Here is a 7,779-nt window from a genome sequence, read left to right as displayed (position 1 = left end):
ATCTATCTATCTATCTTCTTTGTCAAGGAAATGACAAGAGTAAGAGACATTGACTTAGCATGGTCACACGGGGCACGCTGGGATATGACTGATGGATTTTGACATTGTCCTATCTGCCAAAGTGTAAAATTTACTCAGACTCCTCATACTGAAATAGAACAATTCTCCCTGACCAGTATTCCCACTTGAATTCTCCATATTGGCTGTAATGTGTTCATTAGTCCACATATCACTCATGGCAGCGTTTCTATGTAAAGAAAATAATGAGTAATGCATATTCAGAGGGAAACAAGCCATCTCAAAGCACTGCTTGAAAAAATAGAAACATACTGTGCTCATAAAATCCCACACACGTACAAACGTCCCTGCCCATATAAATAAAATAGGAGCCTTTGGCATAATGTAGACGTGCATGTTAGCAATTAGAGCATAATGTAGATCCACATTATGCCAAATAGTCCTATGTTGCAAACAGTGAAGAGAAATTTAAGCTTGCCTGCCTCTGTCCCGTTGGCCGGCGTTGCTGTGGATACTGCAGAAGCATCTCACCATTTAAAAGTGACAGTGTGATCGGTGCCAAGTCTCTCACCCACCATCACCTCAGACCATTACTCTGTCTGCTGCTTTCCTTAACAGTCATCAGTAGCTCACCTCTACTACAAAAGGACAGCCAGCTCTCCCTGAGTTACATTTGATCTTGTCAAAGTCACTCCCCACATTGCCAAAGCTGGCGAGTAACCCCTGTGGCAGCAGACTGTCTTACACAGAAGTACTTTCATACTTGTCTGTGAAAGGTGTTAGAGGACTGCATATCTTTGGTCCTATGAACCACCTTAAATGCATGACACAGGTGGTGGCATCAGTGCTATTATACTACTACTTTTGCTTGTTGCATATTTTTGTTGATATCTGTGGACTCAGGAGTGACAGTGGAAAGAGGAAAAGCACAGATGCGACAGAAAATAAGAAGCTTCAGTCTTATTGATGTGAGACTTTGAAACAGCATGACGTATACAGCAAAAATGAAAAGCACTCAAAGGGAAAAACTGAAAATGGGATGTTCCCTTTGGCTGATAATAGTCATTTGCTTTCTATAGACTATAAAAGTCTATAAAAGAAAAGTGATTACAGTTTAGTCATATCAGCAGCCTCCAATAATGCCATTCTGTTAAAAAAAAATTAGCCTGCAAAAGTTGGGTTTTATTCTTCTTTACTTGATGACTTTGTTAATAAGAAGCCAGGAGGCAGTGAATGTTCTACCAGACAGACTTGCCCTGATTAGTGCTGTACACCCTTATTAACCTTCAGTGATTACTTCTCATCATCACCATTAGGATGCAGTGGAGTTCCAGGTACTTAAGTAATCATCCAAGAAGATTCCCAACTCAATACAAATGAAAAAGAAACAACCACCCTTGAAAAGAGAATGGTTTAATTAGGCAAAACAGCAAGTTCCCATTTCGCAATGCACAGGGCTTAATGACTATTAGGATTGGCGAAAGCGTCAAAGACAGAATTAAAGGACTATGTCTTTGTCTGTCTGTGTGATGGATTTCTTCAGCCCAAAATCTGCAAAGTGATTTGTGTGGACCTTGGTATCTATGGTGTTTGATTGTGCATGTTGCAGATGCACAGGAGCCACTGGGATGGGAGGTGAACTCTATTAATCTTGCTTAGAAGCATTAGAGATGAGTCACAAAGACTAGGGAAGGAGACGGCGAGAAAAATCATTCTCCGTTCACCTTGGTCTCATAAAAACTTTTGTGTTACTGAATGAGTCTGTGACTACCTGGAAACTGCAACAAGCATGGTAGTAGCTGTTTAGTGCCAAGTTTTTTTGTTCCTTCCTAATAGAACAATAGTAAAATTAGATGGTTATTTGTATATTTATTATTTTCGGTGTTGTTAGTAACATTAAGGGACTAAATCTGTGCATTAACAGTATACAGACTTAGTCCCTTAATGGTACTAATAACACCTTGTGTTGTTAGTGGTCTAATAGTAGCCTAATAGTAGCCTAATAACCTTGTGTTGGATAATGGTTTATTTCTTTTGTGCATGTGTGTGAGAGGGGACTAAGAAAGATTTGCAGTCATGTACTTAACACATGTTAACAGTGATGTCTACTGTTGAATGTTACTCTCACTACCATTCTGTGTTAGTGACCAATTTGTAAGGCAGATTGTCTTTGCCATGTTACATACATGTAACACTGAATTTTGTGGCAACTTATATAATATTTGCAGACATATGGACAATGAGTCAAGTCATAGTTTTGGTATCCATAGAGCTGCAAAGCTTAAATGGCAGTTTTACTTTATTAGTCCCATTAAAGCGTTTAGAAAACATTGCCCTCTGTATTTCATCCCAGCCCTTGTAGAGTAAAGCATGCTGTCATATGGATATGTGTGCTTGTATTTTGCAGTGAAAGCTCGACCCAGCATGTATGTCACAGACGCCTTGTTCAACACTGACTCTGACTGATGATGGGAAACTTGTGTCTGTTCTATGTGCAGTACAGGTGATCACAGGGCATTTGGTCCTAGCGGTATAATACTCTGTGGAAACCATGACCTTGAACTACATGTAACGTCATAAAGAAAGAAGTATCTTCTTTCTCAAATATCAAAACTACTAGAGGTTAGTTCTTGTATTGTGACTCCTGGATGGTTTGGGTTTAATGCCATATAGTTATCCTGCTTTTAAAGTGCTTTCCAAACCCTGGATTTCATGAGATGTGCTAAGAGCTAAGATTGCCTTTCAAATGTTTTGTGCAGCCTCTTGCTCTCAAGTTTTGAAGTAAACTTTTTCATGTTTGTGTGCACTACCAAACGTCTGATGCTAAAGATTTTATTCTGCACTTGGGGATTTGTTACTGGGGTTGTTGCTGGGATGTTCTTCAAGGTGATGTAAAAGCCAATGGTGCTACGTAACTAAGCAGTTACTATGAAATGATGATATAAAGTATTTCTCTCTTTTCAGTCATCAGCTGCACCAGTGGTATGGACATTGCTCAGCAGGCTTGTGTGATTTGTAAAGGTTGAAACAAAATTCAATACATGCTCCCCACACCTCCTGAGGAAGCACCACGACGCCTTCACCATCTATCAGTCTCAACATAGCTTCAGGGAATCTCATGTAGATCTCGGACATATTACAGGATTCCAAATCTAAATTCCAAGTTGGTGCACCTGCCACAAACTTGACAAGGTTTCTGTGGGACACAGGAGAGCTTAGCTAGTCTGTTTAGTCTTTTGGCAGTGTGGTTTTGCCCTGGACTATACTATAAAAAATGTCTGTGAAGCTACAGCAAACAACTGGCAGCATATTGATTTGCATGAAACTGCTATTTCACAGTTACAACAACAGTTTCTCACTACACAAATATTGCAATACAAGATGTAATTTTTACAATATACCACAATTAATTGTAAATAATGAATTAATAATGAATTAAACTTTAGTCAATTATGTCAATTACTCTTAAACAATGAAAGTTTCTGTTAATCAATAGTAATAACTGTTGTTATTACAACAATTTGTCTTATTTACATTATTATTGACAAGTTTTATAAACATGAGCTACAACTTTAAAATAGCTGTTCAAATAAGTGACAACAAAAAATTATCCAAGGAGTCAGTTCATTATTATATGTCTTTAATTTAGTAATTAGAGATATATTGATAAACTGTTGACTCGTCCTGAGTGTACCCTGCTACCCTGCCTCTATGAAGTCCACAAAACACATATAGACTAACAGGCAAAATACCATTCGCCATCCAATATCCACAAGAGCTGATCTATGATCCACAGTGTCATTGTTCCTCCTGAATCTAAGGTTCGACCAGCAGGAGAACTCTCCTCACCGGTATCCAAATACAGACCTTCTCACCGTGAAGTGTGATCACCCTGAAATTAGAATAAACTCTCTAGTCTTCCTTCTGAAAAAGAACAACTACCACCTGAGTCTGCCAATCCAGAAACTCTGTCCTTGACTTCAGAGAAACATTTTAGAGGCATATCAGCCAAGACAGTGCCAGAACAACCAAAGTCTAAAGAAAATTGGGGCGACTCTCGTCCACCCTGCCAGGAGTTGTTTATCTACCCGAGTGACTTCATCCCAGTGACGGGCAGGTCATCCCCTTTGTCTGTTTCCTCTACAGGAGGCAAGTCAGTGTGATATATCCTCAGCTGAAGTCAGCAGCACCCAATTACAGTGCACAGTGCGAAAAGCACCGCTTCCTCCTCCTGAGTCACCTGAGTTTGCCAGAATCATTTAAAGACCGATCAAAAGTCTTGCTCCATGGCCTCATGGAAACCACCCACAACCAGGTGCCCTACATGGGCTAAGGCCTGCTCACCAGATGATCTACCCTTCACTTTGCAGGTAATTTAAACAGCTGGTTTAAAATGCCTTCCCTAAACACGGGTTGTTCAATATAAGTGACATTTAAAATGAAAAAAACACAATGACATAAGGTGCCAAATCGTAAGTAATTAAAAAAGCCATGTTTTGGGTTTTTTGGTATTATTTATGTTGTAATGCGTCTGAGACATACTTAGCTATAATGCTATACAGTCCTTAACATCTGCAACAGTCTGTGAAGAAAGCATACTGATGACCTGATCCCCTGAGAAAATTACATCATGCTACTGTGCTGCCGTTCTGTGGGGAGAGTCTGTGTTTCTGCTTGAGTTTCTGTGAAAGTCAGCATATGTCTAGAATATCAACAACCTTTTTACACCTCTGATTGCTCTGCCCTGAGGATTTGAGTGATGAAAGACAAAAGCAGGAGTCAGAGGTGAATTTCAGGGCTTTTCTGTCAGCATGCCCAACCGAGGCTGAAAAAGATTTTCCAGCCTGCTTGCCTACTGCATACTTAGTGCTCTTACATAACACAGACATGAGCCAAGTGGACTTAACTTTAAAAAAAGTTCAATTTTTGCATCTGCTCATTATGTAAACCTGTCTTTGTGTAAACTACTTAATCTTTTGTGTATAAAAATATTAGTTTGCAAGCAGTGCATTTCGTTAGTCATTTTTTGACTGTTTGATCTACTTTAATGCTTCACATGTCTGTTTCTAAGAGTCACAGTCTATTTCTACCTATTTCTAAGGGTCTACCTTAAGTGGCACACCGTGACTACAGTAACATGTGTGTATCCCCACTACTTTTGTGAGTAAAAAACTATAAAAGTGTCAAATTAAATAACTTACATTTAAATGGAAAATTTTCACATTAAGTTTGTATTTCATGATATTATAGCATCAAGCATGAAGACAAAAGTTTTACTTCGAAGCTGTCACACCTCCGCTGATCAAACATGAAGCCAAATAACAGAAAGCAGATTTCCTTATACATAGAGATTATGCACAACTTTTTACTTGACATCCATAATATTTTCTTCAGCAAATGGAAAATTTCCCATCCCTCACCCAGGTCATTGTAATATTAATGAGCAACTGCAAATGATAGCAGACAAAAATGTCTTTTATTGTGTTTTCCACAAGACTTCTGGGAATTTGTGCCAGTAACATTGTGGTTGTAAAAATACAATTTTTAGTAGGTGAAACAGAGAGAAAATAACCCAGAGCCAGCATTGCCTCCAACTTCACAATTATATTGAAATAGAGTCGATTATAAAATATTCATGATTTTTGTTTGTTTGGTTTTGTACCTAAGAACATTATTTGGGATTAGGTTTAATAAGATGCAGTGAATATATCATAGTATATTATAATATATTGTGTTACAGTAAATATACTAATATAATAGTATAGTATTTACTATTATTATAGTAAATATATTTATTGCTAAAATCTCACCTGTAACTGTAAAATGCTTTAGACTACAAGCCACATTTAGCCAGTGGTTCATACAGTGCTTTATTTTCATACATTTTTAAGCACTCCATTCACCTTACAGTTACAGTTTTTTACAGACGCTAGGACACATGTCTCAATACTTAGGTCACGTTTGCAAAAGTCCTCACACAGTGAGCACAACAGAAGTCTATGTGGGCTAAACTGAGGACCAGTTATCATTGTTTTGGCACAAAATGCATTCAATGACTACATCTCTCAAATTTCATGAATCATCTTCTCACTCAGACACAACAACTGCCAAAAACCTTTGTACGTACAGGACATTTTGCATGTGCTTACATACTGTTTTCAAAACTGTTAAACTTATGGCCAAAACAATAACACAATGCAAAATTTGAAAAGACAGCAAAATCCAACAGCAATATTTTATTGAAACATATTTTAAATCTAAAAATGCAGTTTAACCAGCCACAGCTGATTCTCATTGTAGATGAACATCTACACAGGTGTTACTCCTTCAATTGTTCAACTCCTTCAATTCTGGCAGCCAGAAGATTCTTTCCTAGGTGTGTTGCCCTGGATGACATAAGATGTGATGTGGATGAGAACCTGTGGCCAAATGGAGGAGACCGAGTAGATTAGCATTACTATTGTATGTGTATCAGTGGATGGTGTGTATACAAATTCTTGTATTTTGGGATTACTTAGTGCAAAAAAATAAAAATACATAAACATAAATACATGATGTCTGATTCATTCCAGTAACATATATTGAAAGTATAAACAGAGATGTGTCCTTGTTTTACACAAGAAAACAGTGTGTAATGCTACATGTTGTTAGTGTTTTTTAGGTCATTGTTTTGTGGGTGACAAAGTGTGTTTGTCGGCTGTCAACCTTTGCTAGTGTTCTGGAAGAATGAGGTTATTTGAGACCTGAATGAAGTGTTTTGGTAGTTGTAGTGCATTTTGAATGTGAAATGAGCTGCTTTGCCAAGCTGACGGTCAGTTAGGAGAATTGTGTGAAGAGTTTTGCAAAAGTGACCTAAGTATTGAGAAATGTGTCCTAGCGTCTGTAAAAAACTGTAATAGTAACCACCTAAATTAACCCAACATGCATGTTTTTGGAAGAAGAAGTGGGAAGAAGCCAGAGTACCAGGAGAGACTCCATGAACGAACAGGAATAGCATGCAAACTGCACACAGGAAGATCCCAGCTGACCAGAAGATTCAATCCAGGAACCTTTTAGTTGTGAGGCAACATTGCTGCTCTATAAAACCTTAACACTGAAGCTAATCAAAAGTTCATTTGAAGTAGTAAATGGAGCATGCTCCATAGCAAAACTGTGCCCTGGTTTCAGTTTGGGCACAAGTAGACAAAATGTTGCATTTTACAGGTTTGGAAGGGTGGATGTGCTGTCTTAGTCCCTTTGTGTGCTGGACAGGGGCCAAGAGCACATCTATAACCTTCTTTGTGCCAATGACTGCCTTCCTGAACAGTAGACAGAGAGGTTGCCAAGTCAGTGTTTGGCAGACCAAGGATAAACTCCACCACAGTCGGAGACTTAATCCCCCAAGGAAGATTTCAGATACCTAATGGGGATTAGAGAAACTAAGAAGGCAGGTTGTGGGGAATTTATGAATAGTGAATAAGTGAGTTCAAGGAAGCCAGCAAACAAACAAATGTGCAACAAGGGAAATGTCAAAACAAAAACCTTGGAATTTAGTCATGTGAAAAAGGTGCATACAAGGAAAATAGAGGTTGTGCATCTGAATATGCAGCTGTTGTTGTTGTTGTTGTTTGGTTTTTTTGCTGAGTACTGTCTGAATGTGTGTGACAGCGCAGCTCTGTCTCTGTCCCTGCCAGTCTGTGTGTGTGTGTGTGTGTGTGTGTGTGTGTGTGTGTGTGTGTGTGTGTGTGTGTGTGTGTGTGTGTGTGTGTGTGTGTGTGTGTG

This window comes from Pundamilia nyererei, unplaced genomic scaffold (assembly GCF_000239375.1).
Source record: "Pundamilia nyererei isolate P.nyererei 1_Seehausen unplaced genomic scaffold, PunNye1.0 scaffold00047, whole genome shotgun sequence".
NCBI classification, from domain to species: Eukaryota; Metazoa; Chordata; class Actinopteri; order Cichliformes; family Cichlidae; genus Pundamilia; species Pundamilia nyererei.
The sequence above is the reverse complement of the archived record's forward strand: the minus strand, read 5'-3'. Positions refer to the sequence as shown.